Consider the following 27729-nt stretch of genomic DNA (forward strand, 5'->3'; position numbering starts at 1 on the left):
TGGTGTATGGATTAGATATAAAGGATATGTAATTTTGTTTTCATGTAAATAAGTCATGAATGATTACTCATATTTTTGTAATTTTATGAGATATTTCATGCTAGTTGCCAAATGATGGTTCCCACATGTGTTAGGTGACTCACATGGGCTGCTAAGAGCTGATCATTGGAGTGTATATACCAATAGTACATACATCTAAAAGCTGTGTATTGTACGAGTACGAATACGGGTGCATACGAGTAGAATTGTTGATGAAACTGAACGAGGATGTAATTGTAAGCATTTTTGTTAAGTAGAAGTATTTTGATAAGTGTATTGAAGTCTTTCAAAAGTGTATAAATACATATTAAAACACTACATGTATATACATTTTAACTGAGTCGTTAAGTCATCGTTAGTCGTTACATGTAAGTGTTGTTTTGAAACCTTTAGGTTAACGATCTTGTTAAACGTTTTTAACCCAATGTTTATAATATCAAATGAGATTTTAAATTATTATATTATCATGATATTATCATGTATGAATATCTCTTAATATGATATATATATATATATATACATTAAATGTCTTTACAGCGATAATCGTTACATATATGTCTCGTTTAAAAATCATTAAGTTAGTAGTCTTGTTTTTACATATGTAGTTCATTGTTAATATACTTAATGATATGTTTACTTATCATAGTATCATGTTAACTATATATATATATATCCATATATATGTCATCATATAGTTTTTACAAGTTTTAACGTTCGTGAATCACCGGTCAACTTGGGTGGTCAATTGTCTATATGAAACATATTTCAATTAATCAAGTCTTAACAAGTTTGATTGCTTAACATGTTGGAAACATTTAATCATGTAAATATCAATCTCAATTAATATATATATACATGGAAAAGTTCGGGTCACTACACTACATACCCTCCCCACACCCTCACCTCCTATAAATACCAAGCTTATCCCATTCATTTCACACTTGATTTCATTTACAAATTACACACAATTACTCTCTAATTCTCTCTCTAGTCTTTCTAACTCTAAAAAGTGTAAGTTTTAAATTTTCTTTATCTTCTTCTTCCTTTCATTTACACGACATCATCATCATCATTTAATGGATCTAGCTTTTAGCTTTTGATCTTGTTGTATCTTGTAGATTCAAACTTGGGTTTGAATCCTTCAAGAACATGAAAGATTCAAGCTTTCTAGCTTTGAATCTTCATTTACTTGTTAGATCTAGCTTGTGATTTCTTTGTTTTGTTATAAAGATCAAAACTTGTGTTTATGATCTTCATGTAACTTGAAGATCTAGTCTTTTGCTTTAAGGATCTACAAGAACACTAAAGATTCAAGCTTTCTAGCTTAGGGTTTTATTATTTTGTTAAAGATCTTAGCTTTTTAGCTTATGGTCTCATTACTTTCATTATTTTGTTAAAGATCTTAGCTTTCTAGCTTATGGTCTCATTAATCTTGTAAAGATCCAAGCTTTCTAGCTTAGGGTTTTCTTAATACTTGAGATCTAAGTTATTATTGTAGATCTTACTTACTTGGAACCTTTTTGTGTTTTTTGTGATGATAAAGATCAAGTCTTCATCATCACATATGATGGAGATGCATAAACTTGTGTAAAATGGACAAAGGTTGAAGCTTTATTGGATTTATGCAATAAAGAAGCAATCTTGATGTTCAAAACTTGTAGAATGATAGATTTTACTCTTATTTGTGTGTTTATGGTTGAACCTTGGTCAAAGTGATGCTAAAACATCAAAGATTTGTACATTTGAAGCTTACAAGCATCAAGGATGAGAACCGTGATGAGCATCAAACACCAAGAATCTCACCGGAGCACTTGTTTGCTGTTTTTCGGGGTCTAATCAGATGCCTGGGCTTCTGGAAAATTGATTTTCAGATATTTTGTTTCAAGTAGATTACTTTTCGTTTAGGCCTCGACTTAATCCGATATACGGTTTAGGATTTATAGCCTTCCGAAAGTCACTACGCCTTTGTAACGTTGTGCTGAAATTTCTGACCTACTCGCACTTAAACCATCGGCACGGTCAAAAGAAGACGAGTTAGGTTCTGAAAATTGGTCAGTGGTTAGAGGACTCAATACGGAGCCATAGCCACTGACTACGCGTCTTTTTGATTTGTATAGAGGTCGTAACAGCTGTCCGAAGTTAGCCTTTTGTTTCGATCTCTATTCTTGTTAAACTTACCTTAGTGTTAATGAATGATGATGATAATGATGATGTTGATGATGAAAATTAAACTTAATTTATGCACTTTTAAACTTATGGGGACAACATACTGACCTAGTGACCTTTGACTTAGGTTGACGACCTTTCGGACCAACTTACTACCTGCATAATTTTAGTATTGACTTTTACTGCTTATTCACTGTGAGTTATAGCTTCCCTTTACTACTTTTTACTATTTTTGGGACTGAGAATACATGCTCTTTTTACGTTTTACATACTAGACACGAGTACTTAAACTTTACATATATGTGGGTGATATAACGGCACAAAGATTCCCCTTAGCTTGGTAACGTTTAATCATTGGTTTCTGAACCGTGAACGCGAATCTTAGATATGGATCCATAGGGTTTGACTACCCCACTCGGGCTAGTCGCGCTAGCATTCAACAGGTGTTTAATACTTCAAGGACAAACGCACTCGCCAAGTGCACTTTTAGGGGGTGATATTCATACGTTAAGTTACCGGGTGCCCACGGTTAAGCATATATTTTTCATACTAATTTAAACTGCTGATTGAAGCACTAAAATCTCGTGGTCTACATTACTTTACTGATTACAAACTATAGCTCACCAACATTCATGTTGACTTTTGAGCGTGTATTTCTCAGGTGCTTAGATGATGTTGCTTCCGCTGTTAGAATTGCTGTCTTGGTGTTATAGACTTGCTGTTATGGACCTGAAGTGTTAGATTTCCTCTGCATTACTTAGAGATGTCTCAATCATGGAACTTTTCTTTTGCATTCGTAACTTATGTTATTTTCAAACAATGACTTTGTAATGACCTTCGTGTCACGTTATCTTTTGTAAAACGCTATCTTTTTATGAATGCAAAACTGGTTTTCAAACAGCATATAGCGTTTGACCTTGTAATGATCCTGTTGTTGATGAACCGTACATGATGGTTTTGTACGGGGCGTCACATAGGAGCTACATTGCTCTTACATTCATAATTAAACAAGTAAAACAATAAAACACTTAGAAATGACATAGTCCTAATAAACATATATAGGGATAGGTAGTTTTGATTATAGAGTCGGTTGCGTGACTCATTCTTCTAACGGGATCACTCCTTAGTTTAACGACCCGTCAAAGTACACTTGACGACCATCATTATCTTGGTCCCACAGTTCGATCGAAACTCTATATGAATTTAATAAAACAACCTTGCATTCTTTATTTAAAAATGATTTCCTATAAAGGAAATCTACCAAAATGTATAAGTTTAGAAAAACTATACATAAATACTTTAACCAAAAATTGACCAAAACAAAGTCAACAAACACCCACTATTTAATGTATCAAAATAGAATGCAAATTAATATTTAACAAAAGCTGCCATCATAAATATGCAGACTCTCTAAGCACAGTGGAAAAAATCAATCATTAACCTGAGAATAAAACATGCAAGTAACTGTCAACAAAAATGTTGAGTGAATTATAGGTTTAATATTGCAAATAATATTTAATGTAAACCATAAAAATTTATGTTTGAAAACATAAAAACTCCTTTTTGGACGACAAAATTATATGCTAGAAAACATATAAAAACATTATTCCATTTTCCGTGAGCCACCTGGTAACCACTTAACCCTTTATTTACCCTTGCCAAACACAATAAATAATATACACCGAACAAGTGTATCTTCAACTAAATACGAAGTACTAAACATTCCAATTATAAATTGCTAGCGCGACTAGCTCGAAATGGGGTTGTCAAACCCGATAGATCTATCCGTAGGATTCGCGTTCACCAGTAGAAACCAGTGATTACAGTTACCAGACTAGGGAATATTTTTGTTCAACTCACAATGAATAATTTTAACCAACTTCCACATGTGTCCAAAATATAAAATAAATTGCATGTATTCTCATCCTAAAAGATTTAAAATAGAAAAATGGGACTACAACTCACCTTAATAGCAAACGAAGTAACCACACAAAAATGCGAACAGTAAACGAAGTAAAGTGATCAGGAATGATCACAACACCGACCTATAAATAAAGCAGGTCGATATAAATAACTAACTTAGGTCAAGTCTTAGTATGATAGCTATTGTACATGTTGCAAGTAGACATAGAACAACACTCAACATGCATCGGTTTGATCGGAACAGCGTACGGATACACACTTTCTATTTTTAGAAAGTTTCTATTTTTAGCAGGTTTCCATTTTTGGAAAGTTTCTATTTTTGGAAAGTTTCTATTTTAGGAAAGTTTCTATTTTTGAAAAGTTTCTATTTTAGGAAAGTTTCTATTTTAGGAAAGTTTCTATTCTTGGAAAGTTTCCATATTTAGAAAGTTTCTATTTTTAGAAAGTTTTAAGTTAGGAAAGTTTCCTTATTTAGAAAGTCAACAAAAGTCAATTGAAAGTCAAAGTCAACCGAAAGTCAACTCAAAAGTCAACCTTGGTCAAATATAGTCAACATTAATTTTAAAAGTGTAAGTTGTAATAATAATATAAGTTATAATGTTAATTAAAGTTAAATATGTATAATTAGGTCATAACATAAGTTTAATTAAATTAAAATGAATTATTAAGGTTAACATAAGTTTAAATGATATATTTAATATAACATAAGTATTTAATTAATTAATTAAATATTAGTCATAATATAAGTATTATCAATTAATAATAAATTTTAAATCATATCATAAGTATTATTAATTAATAATGAATTATTAATCATATCATAAGTTTCTAATTATAATTATTAAATCATAAGTATTTAATAATTAAATTATAATTAAATAATAACTAAGCCTTATAATAATTAAATAATTAATTAATCCTTATTATAAGTCTTATTATAATAATTTCATAATATAAGTTTAATACTTATCAAAAGTATTTTCCATTAATAATAAAAGTATTATTAATCATAAGTTTAATTAAATCATAATTAATTAATAAATGATATAATAAATATATATCATAAGTCTTAAATTAAATTAATTACTTTTTATATCATAAGTAATTTATTAATAATGAAATTCATTATTTTTATCATAAGTCATAATTAATAACCATAAGTTTTAATTAAAATTTCATCGGGTCATAACTTGAGCCCCGGGAATCAGTTTTTGGCGAGCCTTATATATATCTTCGCCTAACCAACCCACCCGACACCTTAATGTGCTCAAGACATCCCAAGAACAGTCACCAACTCGTGACTTACAGCCCTTAATCAGTTTGGGCCTTTAATCCGCTCAAAAATGTGTTTTAGTCATAACGGGTGATCCGTTGTTCGGATTTCGATGACTCGAACATGAAAGTTCATCCCATCATCAATCCTAACATACTAGTACACCATAAATCCTCTAAAAATGGTCACAAAGTTAGTCCACACCTGGTTCAATTCGTTTTTATATTTTAATTTCAATTAAATACCATTTTAATCATATCTAGAGCTCCGGGAATCGAAATAACATGAATCCGGAGTCTAAAATTAATGTCTTGATGAGAGGAAATCATCTAAACACTTTAATTTCACTTTTATATCAGTTATGTTCTCAGAAAATAACAAACAAACCGCTGTCCCAAATCAATCAAACCAAAAACATATATAATCGAGCATTTCTACGCATACAATCAACAACACAATAACATATAAGCATCATACTATCATAATATCACATAAAAACATAAAAATAAATGAAAAATTGAAAAGCTAGGGTTAGGGTTTATACCCTAATCAATAATCAAGTGATATGAACGCGTAGAGGAGAACGAGAGCAATCCGATTATGTGTAAAGCCCTATGATCCAAGCAAGAATTTTAATGGATGATGATGATGATGATGTTGGTGGTAAGTGACGGCTCAAAAAAAAAGAAAAAGGGAGGATGAGAGAAAAGAAGACTTACTTGATTTAGGTTTAGAATAGAATGAGAAATAAAATGAAAGCAAAATTGAAAAAAAAATGAATATGGGACAAGGGGCTGGTTTTGGCCGAATTTTTGAGAGTGGTGGGCCCCTCATGGCCCACTTTGGAGAAATGGAAGAATACTTATGGCCCGATCGCCCAAACGAAGCCCGAAACGCGAAAACGCTACTACGCGATTAATTATTCGGAGAGATAACATATATGCGACAAATAAATTATATAAACACTATATATAATCATATGACATCAAAATATCATATTTAAAATAAATTGGATTTAAAAATCCCAAAAGCTCGACCGTTGGTTTGAAAACCGAAAAGATTCGCCGGATAGAAATTCGCGACACGTAGAAATGTACGATATAAAATATGAATACAAATATTCATTTAACACATAATAATTAATATATTATTACTAAAATAATAACATAGGTCATAGAAATGACGTGGCACGAATAACAGTTAACGGTCGTTAAATAATTAACGGTAAAAGATAACAGAAAAAGTAGGGTCGTTACACTTAGGCTTATTCTCCTCACACTTATTCTTCTCATACTCATTTAACATCTTAATTTGTTGCAAGAAATTTAATGTGGTGTCAAGACCCCTACGAAACGATATTTCAAATGTAACGCTTAGCTCATGGATTTGTTTTCTCACTTCGGTGCTAAGCTTATATTGCTCTTTTATAAATTCAGTTACTATTCTATCAACAGTAAAGTCATCATCATCCTCTTTATCAATTTTAACCATTTTCACATTAGAACGAGGAACTTTGGATTTTGGGACTAACGGAATAGATTCAAATATGGCACCATAACGAATAGTTAACGAGTTATCAGGATAGTTAATGGTGGCACGAGCAGTAGCTAGAAAAGGAGATCCTAGGATTAAAAGAGTTATCGGATCTTCTTTCATGTCCATAACAACGAAATCAATTCTATAGAAAGCATAACCGACGATAACTTCAACTTGTTTAACAATCCCCAACGGTTCATGTAAATGACTATCGGCAAAGCACACATTTCCGTTGATTGGTTCCAACGATGGCAATCCTAAACGATTGTAAATGGAGAATGGCATAACATTTATGCTAGAACCAGTATCAGCTAATCCCATAACAGGAATTGGACCACGAATTAAGCAAGGGATTTGGAATTCCCTTGGATCAGTGTGCATAACAACAGGAATTTCAGGTGATGCAAATGGATCTACCGGATTAATTGTGAATGAATAAAGAGGGCGGAAACCTTATTTTCTTCTTTCTTTCAACTGTTTCATAGTATCAACTAACCAATCATCTTTATGTTCACACTCTGATTTTTCAGATTTTTCACTACTAACTTCATCATTTTCATCAATTTTTTTTATCAACTTCTTCTTCCTTCTCATCAAACAACTCATGCATGAAAATTACCTCATCACGATCAAGACCTCGAACTTTAGGATCTTTTGGTTTATCTTCTTCAGTAGCAATCAACTTTTTTTTTTCTTGATTATATTCTTCCTCTTCCATTTCAAACTCACATAAGTACCTCAAACTAGGTTCATAAACATCAACCCTATTCAATTCTGATATTGCTCATTATATATATATATATATATATATATATATATATATATATATATATATATATATATATATATATATATATATATATATATATATATATATATATATATATATATATATATATATATATATATATATATATATCGTAATATCGGTCCTAAATATCATGGTTTCACGTTCGTTGTGTGAAGTTTTGGTACTTATTTAGATGGAAAACTGAGCTTACGTATGATAGAGGGAAAAATTGGATTCGTGCTAATTTATGAGTTTTTATTGAAGATTTGAAATGTATTTGTCATTCGAGCTGATCCGGTGAGTCGAAAGAAAAAATGTCTAAAATAGTAGCAATCCCCATCAGGGAACTCAACACATCCCCATTGGGGATCTACATGATTTTATGAGATTTTGATTAGAAATACTTCCCTAATGGGGATCTCCATAGATCCCTATAAGGGATCTCCAAGCCAAAAAGTTGAAAAAAACTGAAAAAGAAGGATCACCATCAGAGTTCCCCACTTCCCTATCCAGGATCTCTACTTCCCTAATCGAAATCCCAACTTCCCTATCCAGGATCTGCTAAAAACGGGTAAAAAATTATAAAACCTAAAATTCGAGCTGCATACGGGGATAACTTGTTTTTGACGATTTGGGAGCTAGAGTTGGGCGATTTTGGTCATTCAAAAGCCATTCTTCACCAAATCTAAAGGGCTTTCATCTAGGATTGAAGATTGGATCATTACAACATCATTAGTACTCTAGATTTCATCTCTTTTAGTGATAAAACTATGAATTCTTATTGTTTCCATTGTTTGTTCGATTTTATGATCATGTTTGGCTAAAACCCTTAGTGTTTGCTCAGAAGTAATAGATTTTGATTTTTGGATTGCTCTTTATCTCATGGATTTAATGTTTGATTGATTTAGTTTATTTAAGTTTGGTCAAAGACCCATTGTTATGCATGCTTTCTACTTTAATTCAATTATATATGTTATCAATTAGTTATTGTGAGATAATTGATGGTAGATAACGTGTACTTCAACACATTTAGTGATCTAGATGATTAGGGCTTTGATTTCAAGTGATTGTATTAAGGAACTAATCGGTAATTGAATGGTAGGTTTGCATCATAATCATGATAATTACATTGAGTGATCTTTGTAATTAGGATTTTAAGTGATTTTAATCCGGATCAAATCTTAATAGCTGAATCTAATTGATTAATGTTTATTGTGTGCAACCAAAAGATCCATTATTGTGCAAATTGGTTACTTTACTTTAATTGCATAATTTGTTACCTAGTTTATGTGAGTTTATTAGTGATAAACGGATTATGTTTCAACTCCTAGGAGATTTAGACATTTACATGTGAGTGTGAATGGTAATTAATTGGTAATTTGATAGCACAGTTGTGTAGTTGCTCCGAGTGATCGGTGTAATTAAGGTTTTATGTGAGTTTAACCTAGATTGAATCACAATAGTTTTATCATGTATGATTTGATTGTTTCAAATGAGATTAATGTGAGTTGGTCAAGTTTGAATAATTAAATTATAACTTATCAGACATTTAATCGGTTTTAATTGAAAGAACAATCCACGTCACTAGTGAATCATCTGAGTGAACACTGCTTCGTCCATCTGGTTATTCATTTTATTTATTTTCGCATTATTAGTTTATTCAAACCCCCATTTTACAACATAAATCTTCAGAATAATTATCAGTCTTAAAATCTTAAACGCTGCTCCCTGTGAACAAATTCATAACTATATTACAATAAGATTAGGTGTGTTTTATGCATATCAAATTTTTGGCGCTGTTGCCGGGGAGCGGTGTGTCTTAGGATTTTAAAAGCTTTTAGTTATTCGATCCTTTTGTAGGAATTCGTTTCTGCGAAAGTTATTTTTTTGTTATTTTATTTTGTTTGGTTTTACGCGCTGGTTTGGTTGTGTTGTGATTGCAGCTAGGTTACAGGTATACCATGGCTGGGCAAGAATCTTTGTATGACTTCTTATGGTCAAGAGTAATGAATGATGGTCAACAATCAGGCACAAACAATCACTCTGGTTATGGGTATGTGAATGATGGTCACATGGGTAATCATGATAATGGGTGTATGGATTTGTGGCAAGCTAATGGTGAGTCAGATGGTTATTATGCTGCCTATGATGGTTGTTATCGAGACAGGGGTTATGATGATAGTTACATGAATGATTTTGCCCCCATTGATCAACCTTATGATAATGGCTCCATATCAAATTTTTACTCTTTCGGTCAACCAATGGACTATTATTATGAGGGGGATGACTCGACATGGGATTCTTCTCAACATCAACTCCAAGAGACGAAATCAGTTTTAAATGTAAAGGTTGATCCGAGAGATGTTGGTGGAGGTTTCCGTTTGGTCAAAGATATTGATCACATTCCTATGTATCTATTGGAAAGATACCATTTGACGGGGAATTATAACGACATATCCATGTTTCTATTAGAACCCACCAAGGGATGAATATGAGCCTGTAACTACTCTTCCACCTACCACCTCGGTTCGGGTGACAGACAATTATTCCTGTGGTAGTGATGATGAGGTTAAGACGGTTTTACAGTCACCCGAGTTTTGTTCGGTTTATACTCATGGTTATGATAATGATAAGGATGATGATGTTACGCCTGAGATTTCTTCAGTGAATAATGAGTCGGTTGGGTAAAATTGCGATAATGATAAGGTTTTAAATCCCGAGGGTGAAGTGGTGGACTCATCAAAGATCATCGAGGATGAGGTGTTTAATATAGAGGAACCACTTAAAGAGTCACATTTTCAAGTGAAATTTGTTTACCCTCACGAGGTTAGCACTTGGAATACAATGAAGGATGATCCATTTGGCCAAGATCCGCCTAAGAAAGTTAACCTACTTTTGCAAACCGCACTTGGAGGGGAGTCAGTTATCGATTCTCGGGTTGGTTTATTCTTTTTCATGCAAATGAAAAAGATTTTATTAGTCATCTTATATACCACCCGAGGAGATAATGAGTGGCTCACGCTACTTATTCGTGGAAGTTTTTCCACTGATTTCATATGTCGTCCGATAAGTATGGGGGAGGATGACCCACTAGGAGTTAATAATATGGGGTTAAGTCTAGTGCACGACTCGTTAATAAACTTGCACAATGTAAAACTTGTATAATGCGTGTGTTTTAAAACTAAAAAATCCTAAAAATTTGAAAAACCCAAAAATTAAAAAATATTTTTCTTTTTGTATTTTGTTCTTGTTTAATAATTGCAGGTACTACTTAATGTGATGACAATCGAAGAATGACCGTAAGTGCAGTGCCGTATGTCACTCCGTTTCGCGATTATGTTTCTCTACATTCGGTTATGTTTTTCCCATTCACTCTATTTTCCTCTCAAATTTATATTTGATTTATCTGATTTCATGTAAATGAGGGCATTACATGATCTTAAGTATGGGGGGATATTACTTGGAGTCATTCATGACATATTTCAAAAGACGTTGCATTTGAGTCGTTGAGTTCATCAAGAATATTACTAAGTCAATTATAGTTAGATATATTATGAAATGGTATGCATGCCGTCAACTTTCGATGTAATGAAAGTTTATCTTTTAAAAATGAATGCAATGTTTGTAAAATGTATCATATAGAGGTCAAGTACCTCGCGATGTAACCAAATGTAATGTATTCGTCCAGATGGATTAGGACGAGTCATTTCACAAGGCGTAAGAATCAGCTAACGAGGGAGGGAGCAATAGTTTTAAATTTATATTTAGCGGGGCCTAAATCGTACTACTCCTTATTATGGTGAGTAAGGGAAGTATGACCTAGGGTCGAATTTTTAAGATATCAGTACAATCGAACCTATAATTAAAGCTTAAGATAATCCTAAAGTGAAGGAGTAGTGGTTTAATCCCTAATTTTGAGTTTTCTAGTTTATAAGATAGGATAAAGTAAATGCGATATAATTTGTAATTCAGATAAGGTTAAAGCAAGTGCATACTATGGTTTCATCAGTTACTTTGCCGAGATTACGGAATGCTGGCTCATGAATAGGTAGTGACCTTGTATTCATTATACTAGTCCTAAATGCCCCTGTCATAAGACATGTCACTTGGTAATGTGTTAGGCTTGAAGATTCTGAATAGACAGCAACATTCCTTACCCCTGACACCCGTGCAGTCTGATTACATGCATACACGTTCAGATGGCTCATCCAATTGAGCGACTCAGTTGGGTGACGTATTAACATTCCACAAAGGTCTAAACTTTCTTAAGCATAATAGAATACAGGGTATACCGTATCCGAGAGATGAAACAACCCAACCCGTATTTAAACCGGCCCATAAAAAAATTTCTTTAATACATTAATATTTAGGTCCCAATTATGTTTCCAAAACATCATTAACACAAATAATAAGTTCAATAAACTTTTAAAACATTTAATACATAGTTTAAATATCCGAACGGGCAAACACAACCCGACTATTTTAATGTCCAACAAAACCGAGAATGGTGATTGGGGATACGCTACTCAATCCTAATCGATCCAAAAGCACATCTTCTAAAGCAAACTACGCAAGTCCACTAGTCCCCATGCTTACCCGAGCCACCGCCTCCATGCAAATCTATAAAAATGTAAACAACGAGAGGGTAAGCTAACGCTTCGTGAGTGAGAATATACTACATACATATATATGCATAAAATGGACACGCCACACAAGTAATCAAATAACGCATACCAGAGCATCCAAGCATAAAGGCAAGCTAAGTTAAGCATACCGTACAATCACTAAGCAACAAGCTAAAATAACAACAATAAAGTAAGTTCACTGATGTTTTAGCAGAGTAGTATATAAAATAGCTTATATTTTTACAGGAAATACTATTAAATACGATACAATTTTATACAAGATATTTATTTATTTAGAGAATGGATATACTTAAACCTTGCTACAACACTTATAGGCAGTGTACCTAATCGTACAGTAGTGTAATTTTTAGTAAGTCCGGTTCGTTCCACAGGGAATCTTTTTAAACAAAGCTTAACGCTATATTAGTTTACTTTTATAAAAATACAAATATATATATATAAGTAATATTATTATTATAAAGGGGGGTTTTTACCGTTTAATGACCGGTTTGTCGATTTTAAAACTTTAGTCGCAGTTAAAACCAAATGTAAAATATTAAAAATAAAATCAAGACTTAAATTAAAGCATAAAGTAAATAACAATAATGAAATTGCGATTAATAAAAATGCGATAAAATAAACTTGCGATAATTAAAAAAATACGATAATTAAAAGTGCAATTAAATACAATAACAATAAAAATGCGATAATTAGAAGTGCAATTAAATATAAAATAAAGGAAATTAAATATGAAATAAAAGAATTATGCTTATTTAAACTTCCGTAATCATGATGTTTGACGTGTTGATTTTAGTTTTATGCCCATGGGTTAAATGTCCTTTGTCCTGGATTATTTAATATGTTCGTCTGGTTTTTGTCCATAACAGTCCATCAGTCATAAATATAAAGTGCGAGTATCCTCGTCAAATTATCCTTATACCCGAAGTTAAATATTCTAACTAATTGGGGACTTAAACTGTAACAAGATTTTAATACTTTGTTTAATAATTACACCAGGATGTCGACTGAGTGTAACCCAAGGTTTTAATATTTTGTTATCAATTATACCAAGTGTCCTTGTACATAATTTCACCCCTGTTTTAATTACTCTAGTGGCTATTAATCCATTCCCGTGTCCGGTTAAATGAACGATTATTCGTACATATAAATACCCCGCCCATCGTGTCCGATCGAATGTATATGGTAATTTATAGGGACGCCCAATTGTAAATCTTTATATTAACATTAACAAACTATCATTTAGTTAAACAAATATAAAGCCCATTAATAGCCCATAGTCTAATTTCCACAAGTGTCGTTCTTTTGTCTAAACCCCAATTATGGTACAAAGCCCAATTACCCAATTTTAGTAATTAGCCCAACATCATGATTACTTTGGATTAAATAAGCATAATAATAACTTAGCTACGAGACATTAAATTAAAAAGGTTGAACATAACTTACAATGATTAAAAGCGTTACACGGACAAAATTTCGACTTACACCCTTACAATATTCGCTAACATACCCTTATTATTAGGATTAAAAATTAAAATTAAAATTAAAATATAAATTATAAATATATATTACGTATATATTGAGAGAAGAAGGAAAAAAAGATGGTAAAAATGATCAGAATTCGGTTGGCTTTATAGGGAGTTTCAAAACTTGGGGCTCCGCGACTCGCGTCCCTTTTGGCCTTCAAACTCCGCGAGTCGCGGAGTTTGTAAATACAGCTCACCAGCTTTTGGAGTCTTTCTTGCCGATGATTTATTTATAAATATAATATATATATAATTAATATAATTAATTATATATTATATTATATTTATATACATAGTTAACTTGTAATTTTTAGTCCGTTGCGTCGAGCGTTGAGAGTTGACTCTGGTCCCGGTTCCGGATTTTTGAACGTCCTTGCGTACAATTTAATATCTTGTACTTTGCATTTTGAATCTTGTACTCTTGTAATTTCGAGACGTTTCTTATCAATAATTGGAACCTCTTTGATTGTATTTTGTACTTTTGAGCTTTTTGGTCGTTTGCGTCTTCAATTCGTCGAATCTGTCTTTTGTCTTCACCTTTTATTATTTAAACGAATATCACTTGTAAATAGAACAATTGCAACTAAAAGCTTGTCTTTCTTAAGGAATAATGCTATGAAATATATGTTCGTTTTTAGCATTATCAAATATTCCCACACTTGAGCGTTGCTTGTCCTCAAGCAATATCGTCTTGAAATACTAGAATCACTTCTTTATTCTTCACACTTTGTACATCAGTGATTTCTATACGGTGGTATAAACAATGGTAGTAACGATATGGTTTACAGTCCCACATGACTATAAAAATTTAGATCCATTAAGGAAATTGGATCTTTATGAAAACATTTGATCTTTTGAAAATTAAATCTAGTTTTTACCCTAGATAAGTTTTCCGGAATAACCCTTTACCGGTGTTTGCAAAATATTTTTGTGGGTTTGGTGGGTTTCAGATTTGAAAATTTTAGCTCAAAACTTATGGTTTTGTGTCACCCACTTGCTAACCTTGTATTTGGAAAGCAACACGTCAAGTTTACTTGTCCCGTATATTACCTTTCGGTAAACTACCGTCCGGTTGTAAAGGAAAGCGTTGAACAAGTAACTGTTAAGGCAATGTCTAATGACATGCATTTGATTATGGTCTATAACGTGTCGGACGCAATTACTATCCTTGGTAGGAGCAATAGTAAAGCTCACCCTTATGATTTTTCGGTCTGGCACAAGGTCCCGTCTTTGACCATGCTATGCAACCACCGTTCTTACGATTGACACCCGATTTGGTTCAGGTGACCTAATGAATTCCAGGTGAATTCCTAAGATTTCACGTTCAATGGTAATGAACGCATTGAAAATAGGGTTTTCAGAAAACAAATCGGTTTGTAATTTTGATCAAAATATTTTCTCGTTCAAGCTCGAGTTTAGATATCATTGAATTACATGAGTTTGTAATTCTCAATCTTTAAGGTCAATCTCAAGGATTGAGTAATATCAGGCTTAAAAGCTGATTTTTGATCTTTTAAGGAGATTATCCTTTCTGGGGATCTGATTTATTAGTCTTATCCAGCTAATTTGCATGGTGCCCCCCCATTTTACGAGATAAATCCTTCTCATGGTTAGGATAAATCTGACCACTTGGCGACCCTGTTTAATGCTGAGGTCCGTGGATTTCCTGCTGATTTTAGTGATGACTTTTCTAGATTTTTCGTCAACCTACAGCTGGTCTGGACGACAACTTCATGACCTAAATCAAAAAGCGCGTTTCTTTTTCGGAAGACTTTACTTCCTTTTAATGATGGAATTGATTCATCGTGTAGATCCATCTCTTCTTTTCTTTCATCGGGTAAAACAGTTTAGTTTAGTCCAAAGCAAAAGTATTTTCAGTTATTTGTTACAGATATATGTGACATATGTTTTGAATAACTTGGTAAATTTTCCCACACTTGGCTTTTATTTTCCTTTTTATCGTCCTCTATTCCATTTTAAATGAATTTTAACATTTTGGTTTGTTTCTCAATTTATGTCCTTTCTGAGGTAACAATAATTTCGGTGTTAAAACCTAGTTTTATTGTTCACAAATATGTATAAACATGATTTTGAGTTCATTTAATTGAAAATTTTTTAAAAATTTTACTAGAATTGGGTAGTCAGTATATAAGACTAGGGCTGTTCTTTATTATCAGAGAGCACTAGATTCTAATACAACTACTGCTTTACTAGTATTTTTAATGGTAACCAAGTGTATAAAGTAAAAAATTTTAAAATCCGAAAGAATTTAACCCATTCTCACACTTAAGATCTTGCAATGCCCTCATTTGCAAGAAATCAGTAACAATTTAAATTATTGAGGGTGATTTGTGTGAAATTGATTAAATTTTACCAAAGTTTCCAAACATATTGGCGTTTGTTTGCTGAATGATAAATGGTGCACATCATTTGTTCATTCCGTCTTCTTGTTATTTCACATATATTTTGCATCTTGTCGTCAAAATTAGTTGCTTTTGCTGAACTTAATGTCAGTCTTTGAAAATGCGTTGTCTTACCCTGTTGTATATAAGATAAACTGCAAACATATACACATATTTTTGAAGTTTGGTATATTACCCCACATTCAAAAATTATTAAAATCTAAGAATAAAAGTTAGAAAATTATAAAAACTATTACAATATTAACATAAGTATTAAACGTATCAATATTACAAATTACCAAATAAATAAAACTAAGTAGACTAGGGATGATACTGGTACCAATAGGGGTTCCAAGCATAACCATAGGTGCTATAGAATGCTTCGGCAGGGTTATACGTAGGATACGGTGGTTGCATCTCTATTGACCAGGGAGGGAATATGGGTTTTGGTGTAGGAATATAGTTTCTACCTATATGTTGGCAATGAGCTATGATTTGGTTCTGATGAACTTGCCAATCTTCAAATGCTCTCTGTCTAGCATTTTCGTATTCCTGTGAAGCTATAAACCTTTGCATTTCTTGCATTTCATTTCCCCCTCCTACATTACCTTGCTGTTGGTTTCTCTCAACCTGTGGATGTCTACCATGGTATTGTACTGCGGCGTTATTTCGCCTCTTCAAAACTTTCGCACCATGGTATACATTTAAACCTATAGTATCGCGGGGTTCTGGTTCTTCTACTAATAATCCCCCCCGACTTATATCCACACCGAGATATTCAGCAATCAAAGTAATAAAAATACCACCTCCTATTATGCTATGCGGTCTCATCCCCCTAACCATAGCTGATAAATAATAACCCACACAATAAGGTATACTTACAGCGCTTTGTGGGTCTCGAATACACATATGGTAAAACAAATCCTGTTCATTTACCTTTTCCTTGTTCTTACCTCTTTGTGTAATCGAATTAGCTAAAAACCTATGAATCACTCTTAATTCAGCTCTATCTATATCCAAATAAGAGTAATTTCCCCCCTTTGAATTGGTGATGGCTTGTCATTTGACTCCATACACCGTGTGTATCAAAATTTTCATCTATCTTTCTACCATTTAGTATCAACCCTCTACAATCGGCAGATGCTAACTCCTCAGGCGTATATATACGTAAAGCCTGAGCCATGTCTAGTAAAGACATGTGGCGCATCGAACCTCCTAACAAAAATCTAATAAAAGATCGATCGGTTAAACTAGCTACTCGATCATTCAATTCTATACTACACAACAATTCTTCACACCATACTTTATATACAGGTCTACGCATGGTGAATAAACGTACCCAGTCGTTAAAAGTGGAATTACCATACCTCTGTACAAGTAATTCCCTAATTAGCCCGGCCAATTCTACAACTTCTAAGGGTCCCCATTCTATGACCCTAGGTAACTCAACAACTTTAGAATGAAGAGTATGCAACCCCCTTTGATATTTTGGATAATCTATCCAAAGTCTGTCAAATCTAAGGTTCGGGTGCAAATCTTCCATGTGCATATCAGAAAAGGTCATGACTGGATGAGGTATATCTTGCTTGTAGTAGTTATCCACCTCCTGTTGTTCCGCATTCTCAGCAGGAGCATTGCGAGCTTGAGATGAAGATTCACCCCTTTCAGTCTGCAAAACACATCAAACACAATTTTTGTGCATCCAAATATGCATTAGTGTCAGCAAAATCATCAATCAAAATAATTACAATGACATGATCAATTTATATCAAACTTAAGCTCATTTTCATATTTTCATCAAATCTATACTTTTTCAAATAAGCATATACGAAAATGTTCGCCAAGTTCATAAGCATTCAACTCAAATAACATGTCAAAATAACCATTACTAGCAATTAAACAAGTTTCAAATGGCATTATCTCTCAAAAATCAAGTTCATGAATTTTTAGACTTGAAAAAGTCCACTTTAATTCTCAAAATCATGTTTAGGCTCAAAGTTTAGATCATTTAACTACCTAAACATGTTACACTACTTAATTTAGCATCAATTCATAACAAAAATTGGCCATAACCTGTTTATATCAAAAAGCCCCAAATTTGCTCAAGAACACAAACCCTAGATTACTCAAAATTTGAAGTTTAAGGCTTCTAATCATGTTAAATAGCATCAATCTAGGTTATACAAGCATAATACATAAACAATTTAAGCATAATTACACTAAAAAGCATCAAAATCAAATTGGGGAAAAAATTGCTCAAGAACACTAATTTTCGGATTAAATGGTGTTTAGGTGTAGAAATTTACCGTTTTTCTTGAGTAATTCCTTGATAGCATCCTTCTCAACATGATTTTAGTAAAAGATTTGATGATTAACGGTTAAAAATTGTGATTTTGGGGTGTATTTTTCGTGTATTTTCGGCAGTTTGTTCGCAGGTTTTTTTTTTTTTTGTGTTGTGTGGTTTGAGCTGGTTCAGCTCTTTTTATTTTTTTCTGTAATCCGATCCCTCCGCGACTCGCGGTGAATTACCCTTCAAACTCCGCGAGTCGCGGAGTTTATTTTTTTTATTTTTATTTTTATTTTTAAACATCTTATACTAATTAAAACAATTAAGTAATTAATTTTAAAATTTTGTTTCCCTTGTTATTTAGGACGAGGTCGTTTCGGATCGATGTCCTAGTCCGTCCTTCGACAAAATTTTAAAATTTGTCTTTTTTGTAGCGATTGTTTTAAAAGCTAAGATTTTTGGGTTTTTTTAATGTTTTTGGCATACTTTAATTCAATAAGATTAAAAATAATGATAATAAAAGTTCTCGTCCCTCCCTCGGGTAAAGCAATTTCGGTTCAAAGACCTAGTCTTCAACTTACGACGAATTTTAAAAATCATATTTTTAACTTAATGAGATAAAGTAAATTTTTATTTTTAAATTCACACAATTTAAATATAAAATTCAAAATTAATATTAAAAATTCATACCAAACTTAAAATTTAAAATGCATAAAATTAAAAATTCATATTTTAAAATTAAAAATTCACACCAAACTTAATTTAAAAATTCATATTATAAATTCAAACCAAACTTATATTAATTTTTCAAATATTTACAATTTTAAAAATATTGTTTTTACAAAGTTTACAATATTAATTTAAGATTTAAATATTAATTTTAAAAACATGGTAAAAATAAAATTAAAAATCTTTTTGGCTTTTTATCCCACTTTAATCAATCAAATATTATCAAAAATATGCGCCCCTCTTTTCGGTAAAGTAATTTCGGTTCCAAGACCTAATTTAACTCATGACGAATTTTTGAAATATTTTGGGTTGATTGATTAAAGATATTTATACCTTAAGAATAAACGTTAAATTTCGCAGTGATGTAATAAATTTTTGAATGATATCAATAATTTCGGTCGCCAAACCTAATTTTATTCAATACCAATTTAATACTTTATAGCGAACAAATTAGCGTTTATTATCAAAAGGTTAAAAATAAAAAAAAATAAAAATAAAGACTGTACAGACTTACCTGTGAGATAGTATTCTTAGTTATATGATCTATTCCATTCATAAGATAGTCGGTTTAATTGGTTTTCCATAGCTACATAGGCGTAACCTCGAGCATTCAGTGTCTTTTCTTCTAAACATATGAACGGTTCATCTCTGCATAAAGTAACAAATTCGGTATTTGAATAGGTTTGATTATTTGAACATTTACCTCCATGTGCCCATTTTCCGCATTTGTGACATCTTTCTAGGTGTCGTGCTCTTCTTTTTGCTGCGGATTTTGATTTTCCTTTACCAAATTGTAACTTATTATCTTCGCATCTCGATTCTTTTCTAACTCCGTCCATTCTTTCTCTGATTACTGATACTATTTCACTCGGTAGTATGTCATTATTACGTTTAGTGATCAAAGCGTGTAGCATTAGACCATGGTTTAGTTCACAGGCAGTCTTCATTTTGTAAAAACCTAAAAAAATAAAAATTCAGAATGGGGGGAGAAGACTAGTTCTTTAGGGTCTGCTAGGGAAAGACCATTCGGGTTCCATTTTCGAGAACTACACGAAAACAGACAATCTAACTCTAACAGAAATACATATTATCCTTTAAAGACTTGATTCTCCCCACACTTAGTTAGCTGTGGTGTCGAAATTGTGATTAACTTCATTGTCTTCTTCCATCGGACCATGTATGTAATGTTTAACTCTGTGACCATTAACTTTAAATTCAATCCCATTTGAATTTATTAATTCTATCGTTCCGTATGGGAAAACTCTTTTGACTATGAATGGTCCAGACCATCTTGATTTCAATTTTCCAGGAAATAATTTGAATCGTGAATTGAAAAGAAGAACTCTGTCTCCTTCCTTAAATTCTTTTGAACTTCTGATTCTTTTATCATGCCATTTCTTCGTTCTTTCCTTATAGATTAACGAATTTTCGTATGTTTCATGTCTTAATTCTTCTAATTCGTTTAGTTGACTTAATCGTAGACGTCCGGCTTCATGTAAATCAAGATTACATGTCTTCAAAGCCCAAAATGCTTTGTGTTCAATTTCTACTGGAAGATGACATGCTTTTCCATAAACAAGTCTAAAAGGTGTGGTTCCAATTGGAGTTTTGTAGGCTGTTCTAAAAGCCCAGAGTGCATCCTCCAATTTAATGGACCATTCCTTCGGATTTGATCCTACGGTTTTCTCTAGAATACGTTTTAAAGCTCGGTTGGTATTTTCAACTTGTCCACTTGTTTGTGGATGATATGCGGTGGAGATTTTATGAGTTACTCCATATCTTTTAAGAACTTTCTCAAGTTGAATATTACAGAAATGAGTACCCCGATCACTTATTAAAGCTTTTGGTGTTCCAAACCTTGCAAAAAGACGTTTTAAAAAGTTGACTACAACTCGTGCATCGTTAGTTGGGAGAGCTTGTGCTTCCGCCCATTTAGATACATAATCAATGGCTACGAGAATATAGAGATTATTATGAGATTTTGGAAATGGACCCATAAAGTCAATACCCCAAATGTCAAATACTTCACATACTTGGATGACATTTTGTGGCATTTCATCACGTTGACTTATTTTTCCGGCCCTTTGACAAGCATCACAGGATTTGCAAAGAAGGTGTGCGTCTTTGTAAATTGTAGGCCAATAGAATCCAGCATCATAAACTTTTCTTGCTGTTAGTTGAGGCCCATAATGCCCTCCTGTTGGTCCTGTGTGACAATGGTTTAAAATTTTACTAGCTTCATCTCCAAATACACATCGGCGTATTATTCCATCGGGACAACTTTTAAACAGATGTGGATCTTCCTAAAAATAGTGTTTTATATTACTGGAGAATTTCTTTCGTCTTTGGTACGATAATCCTTTTTCAAGGAATCCACAAACTAAGTAGTTTGCATAGTCTGCAAACCATGGAATTTCTTTATAATCTATCTTCAATAGATATTCATCAGGAAAGTTGTCTTGTATGGCCGATTCATTTAGAACTTCTAATTCGGGATTTTCAAGACGAGAAAGATGATCAGCGGCGAGATTTTCTGCTCCTCTTTTATCTCGGATTTCAATATCAAACTCTTGTAAAAGTAAGATCCAACGGATTAATCTTGGTTTAGCATCTTGTTTTGAAAATAGGTATCTAAGAGCAGAATGGTCGGTATAGACCACCGTTTTTGCTAGAACGAGATATGATCGAAATTTGTCAAAAGCAAAGACAATAGCAAGGAGTTCTTTTTCAGTAGTTGTATAGTTTGTTTGTGCTCCTTGTAACGTCTTACTAGCATAATATATAGGTTGAAATCGTTTTTCAATCCTTTGTCCTAAAACGGCTCCCATTGCAAAATCACTTGCATCGCACATTAGTTCAAATGGTAGATTCCAATTTGGTGTTATCATGATCGGTGCATTAGTGAGTTTTTCTTTAAGAATATTAAAAGATTTGATACACTCATCTGAAAAGATGAATGAAGCATCTTTTTCTAGGAGTTTATTCATAGGAGTGGCAATTTTAGAAAAATCTTTTATGAAACGTCGGTAAAAACCGGCATGCCCTAGAAAACTCCTAACTCCTCTAACATTGGTGGGATGTGGAAGTTTAGCAATTACATCTACTTTAGCTCTATCCACTTCAATTCCTTCTTTTGAAATTTTATGACCAAGAACGATGCCTTCTTTAACCATGAAATGGCATTTCTCCCAATTAAGTACTAGATTTGATTGTTCGCATCTAATAAGCATTCGTTCAAGATTAACTAGACATGATTCAAATGTATCACCGAAGACTGAAAAGTCATCCATGAAAACTTCCATGCATTCTTCTATCATGTCGTGAAAAATCGCCATCATACACCTTTGAAAGGTTGCAGGGGCGTTACAAAGTCCAAATGGCATGCGTTTGTAAGCAAAAGTACCATAAGGGCACGTGAATGTGGTTTTCTCTTGATATTCGGGTGCTATTGGAATTTGAAAATATCCGGAAAATCCATCTAGAAAACAATAGTAACTATTTCCGGCTAATCTTTCCAACATTTGATCTATGAAAGGTAAGGGAAAGTGATCTTTTCTGGTGGCGTCATTTAATTTTCTATAATCAAAACACACACGCCATCATGTTACAGTCCTAGTAGGAATAAGCTCATTTTTCTCATTTGTAATGACAGTCATGCCACCCTTCTTAGGCACGCATTGAACTGGGCTTACCCATGGACTATCAGAGATTGGATAAATTAGACCTGCGTCTAGCAGTTTAATAATCTCTTTCTTAACTACATCTTGCATATTAGGATTTAGTCTTCGCTGGCGTTGCACATACGTTTTATGACCTTCTTCCATAAGGATTTTATGTGTGCAATACGAAGGACTTATTCCTTTAATATCATGAATCTTCCATGCAATGGCTGGTTTATGAGCTTTCAACACAGAAATGAGTTGTGATTTCTCATTTTCAGTAAGAGAAGACGATATTATTACAGGTAATTCAGATTCACCATGTAGATAAGCGTATTCCAAATGGTTTGGAAGTGGCTTTAACTCTAATTTCGGAGGTTCTTCTATCGATGATTTATATCGATATCTGTCTTCTTCTTTTAGCATTTGAATTTCTTCTGTTGTTGGTTCATATCCATTAGCTATAAGTGTAGCTAACATTTCAGCTTCATCAATTGGTTCATTACCTTCTCCTAAAGAACATTCTCATGTTCCTTGTAATTCTGGAAATTCTTCTAATAATTCTGCATGTGCATCTATAGTTTGAATATAATAACATGTATCATCTGCAGATTGTGGTTGTTGCATTGCTCTATCAACTGAAAAGGTAACACTCTCATCCTCTATACTTAGGGTCAATTTCTTACCGAACACGTCTATCATTGCTTTAGCCGTATTTAAGAATGGTCTTCCTAATATGAGAGGAACTTGAGAATCTTCTTCCATGTCCAAAACAACAAAATCTACTAGAAATACTAAAGTACCAACTTTAACTAGCATGTTCTCCATTATCCCTCTAGGATATTTTATTGATCTATCGGCTAGTTGTATGCTTATTCTGGTTGGTTTCAATTCTCCAAGGTCTAGTTTAGCGTATAGTGAATACGGCATTAGATTTATACTAGCACCTAAGTCTGCCAATGCTTCTATTGAACTAAGACTACCCAGAAAACATGGAATTGTGAAACTTCCTGTATCAGATAATTTTTCTGGTATCTTATTCAACAGCACTGCTGAACAATTAGCATTCATGGTAACAGCCGAGAGTTCTTCCATTTTTTTTCTATTTGAAATTAGATCTTTCAAGAATTTAGCATATCTAGGCATTCCTGAAATCACATCAATGAAAGGAAGATTTACATTTATCTGTTTAAACATATCCAAGAATTTGGATTGCTCGGCTTCAAGTTTCTCTTTCTTCATTTTACTCGGGTAAGGAAGTGGTGGTTGGTATGGTTTAACATAAGGTTTAGCCTTAACTGTGTTATCTTCATTAACCTTTTCAACTACCGGTTCTTTTTCCTTATCTTGATCAGGTTGTGGTTCTTGTGGAGTAGGAATAGCTTCATCAGAAGTTACAGGTATTTCAGGTGGTTTAAGTGTTGTACCGCTTCTTGTGGTAATGGCTTTAGCTGTTTCATTTCGGGGGTTAGCATTTGTATCACTAGGTAGACTTCCCGGTTTTCTTTCACCTATTAACCTTGCTAGGTTACTTACTTCTTGTTCCAGATTTAGAATAGAAGCTTGTTGATTTCTAAATGCTTGAGCATTTTGTTCATTGGTTTGTTTTTGAGATGTGAAAAACTGCGTTTGAGTTTCAACTAGCTTCGTTATCATATCTTCTAAATTCGGCTTTTTATCATCGGTTTGTTGTGGTGGTTTGTTTTGAAAATTAGGTCTTTGCTGATTGTAAGTATTATTGGATACTTGTTGATTGCTAGGACCTTGTTGGTTGTTGTATTGAATATTTCGGTTATAATTCTGGTTTTGATTGTAAATCGGTCTTGGCGGTTGATAATTATTCTGATAATTATTTCCAGGCCTTTAGTTTATGTATGAAATATTCTCTCTTTGTTCTATTGTTAATTCAATACTGAGACAATCTTTTGTCAAATGTGGTCCTCCACACTGCTCACAAATAATTCGTATTGAGTGAATATCTTTAGTCATCTTTTCCATTCGTCTCTCGACAGCATCTATCTTTGCAGAAATGGAATCTAAGTCATGGCTAGAATCGGCTCTAGCTGCTTTAGATGATCTAACGATATCTTTTTCTTGGTGCCACTCATGTGAGTGGGAAGCAGTGTTATCAATAATTTTGTAAGCATCAGTCTCGGTTTTCTTCATAATAGAACCACCAGCTGCTATATCTATGTCTTTCCTTGTAGTGATGTCTCATCCTTGGTAGAATATTTGTACTATTTGACAGGTGTCTAAACCATGTTGCGGACATCCTCTTAACAACTTTCCATATCTTGTCCATGCCTCATATAGAGTTTCATTTGGTTTCTGTGTGAACGTAACAATTTCTGCTTGAAGTCTTACGGCTTTAGATGCAGGAAAGAATTGTTTAAGAAATTTGTCAACTAAAACATCCCATGTATCAATCGTCCCTTCAGGTAACGATTCCAACCAATCTTTGGCTTCTCCCTTTAAAGTCCAGGGAAATAACATGAGATATATCTGTTCATCCTCCACTTCTCGGATTTTAAATAGTGTGCAGATCCTATTAAAGGTACGTAAATGTTCATTTGGATCTTCCTTCGGTGCACCACTAAATTGGCATTGATTAGTCACCATGTGTAGAATTTGTCCTTTGATTTCATAATCTGGCGTATTAATGTCTGGATGAGTAATTGCGTGACCTTGGCCAGTGCGTTTAGCTCTCATTCGGTCTTCCATACTTAAAGGTTCCAGATTCTCCATAATTGAATTTGTTGAATCGAAATCACTAGAGGATTCTGATTTAATGGTTCGTTCCTCAACAATCTCTGTTTGAATGATTGGTGGTTCCGAAGGAAAGTTTAGTGGTTCAGGATCTACGAATCGTTCATGAATATTCTCCGGATTCTCAATTGTGAGGTCGGGTTCAAAAAATGGATTATCGGAAATTTGAACTGAAGTACTTGGTCGACTGGATGACGATTCTAAAGAAAAATCAACGGCAGTAATATTTGCTAAATGTCTTGATCTAGTTACAGGTGGTGAACGTACAAAAGGTGGTGAACGTCTTGCTCGGTGCATTCACTGAATATCCTATTAGTTTTAAAAAGGAAAGAAAAATTATAATAAGTTATCCAATCAATAGACTTTTCTGATTTTGCCCACGTTTCGAATAGCCAAAAGATGTAGCAGAGGGGCAGGATTCGTTTGGTCTCAATATAATTGAGGACTGTTTGGCTCCAATAACCCGGTCCACGTACAAATCCAACTATTACTACGAACCAGAAAATTTTGATGTCTATCAATTTAACCACTTAAAATAAATTTTCGTAATTTTAAGAAATTTAGATAAGAAGTAGAATAAAAATCTATGTCCTAAAACTAGAATAGCGAGAAATAAGAGAGAAAAATAGCTCGTCGAAAAAAAAATCGAAAAAGAAAAATGGTTGAAAAATAAAAGGTGACGGAAAAATAAAAGAAACTTATAAAACTTAAAAATACTTGACTAACCTAACCTTATTACTACAACTAACTTAAAATTATAATCGCAAATTGAGATTATTAATTGGAATGATAATTGATACATAGGAAAAAGTCGTCTAAAAATATTAAAGCTTACAGGAAAAACTAAATCCCAAATGGAAATAACTTAAAAAGGTACTAAAATCTAAAAAATACGCCGCAAAATTCTAAAGCACTTAAATCTTAGTCTAAAGAAAAAGCACTTAAGGAATTCTACGGCAAAGCCTAAAAATCTAGAAGTAAAAATAACTATGGCAAAAACTATGAATTAAAACTAAATATGAGCGAAAAATACAAAAGTTACGCTAAAACAATTAAAAAGGGACAAAATATAAAAATATACAAAACGTTGTAAAAAGTACAATTTTTATAAAAATATTATTTTTATATTATTTATTTATTAAAACTACTAATTTTACAATTTAATTAAACTAATTAAACAAAATATTAATAAAAACTAAAATAAATAAAAAGTAAAACTTAAAATAAAACTAATTATAATAATAAAAATAATTAGGGTTAAATAATAATAATAATAATAATAATTAATTACTCGTAATTAATTGCAGTTAGGGTTTCTGTCGGTGTCAGAGTTACTCCACGAGTCGCGGTAATCGATGCAGCAAAACCTGCTAGTCGCGGGGATCCAGAATTCAACTCTGCAACAGTTTTAAATTTGACGTTTTTTTTTCTTCTGTTTTTATATAAATAAAAGATATTTAAATAAAACTTATATTTTTATAAACTAAAATAAAAATAAAGAAACTTATAAAACTTTTAACAAACTCTTAAAAATATATAAATTTTTGTTTTTTCTTTTTATATTTTCGAATATTTAAAATGTATTTTTATAAAAACGAATTTTAATAAAAATAAACTAAAAATCTCTTTTTTTTTATATTAGCGTTGCGCTTCCGGCGTTTAAAAGTTCCCCGGCAGCGGCGCCAAAAATACTTGATGTTTTAGCAGAGTAGTATATAAAATAGCTTATATTTTTACAGGAAATACTATTAAATACGATACAATTTTACACAAGATATTTATTTATTTAGAGAATGGATATACTTAAACCTTGATACAACACTTATAGGCAGTGTACATAATCGTACAGTAGTGTAGTTTTTAGTAAGTCCGGTTCATTCCACAGGGAATCTTTTTAAACAAAGCTTAACGCTATATTAGTTTACTTTTATAAAAATACAAATATATATATATATATACAAGTAATATTATTATTATAAAGGGGGGTTTT

This window comes from Rutidosis leptorrhynchoides, chromosome 6, assembly GCF_046630445.1.
Source record: "Rutidosis leptorrhynchoides isolate AG116_Rl617_1_P2 chromosome 6, CSIRO_AGI_Rlap_v1, whole genome shotgun sequence".
Lineage (NCBI taxonomy): Eukaryota > Viridiplantae > Streptophyta > Magnoliopsida > Asterales > Asteraceae > Rutidosis > Rutidosis leptorrhynchoides.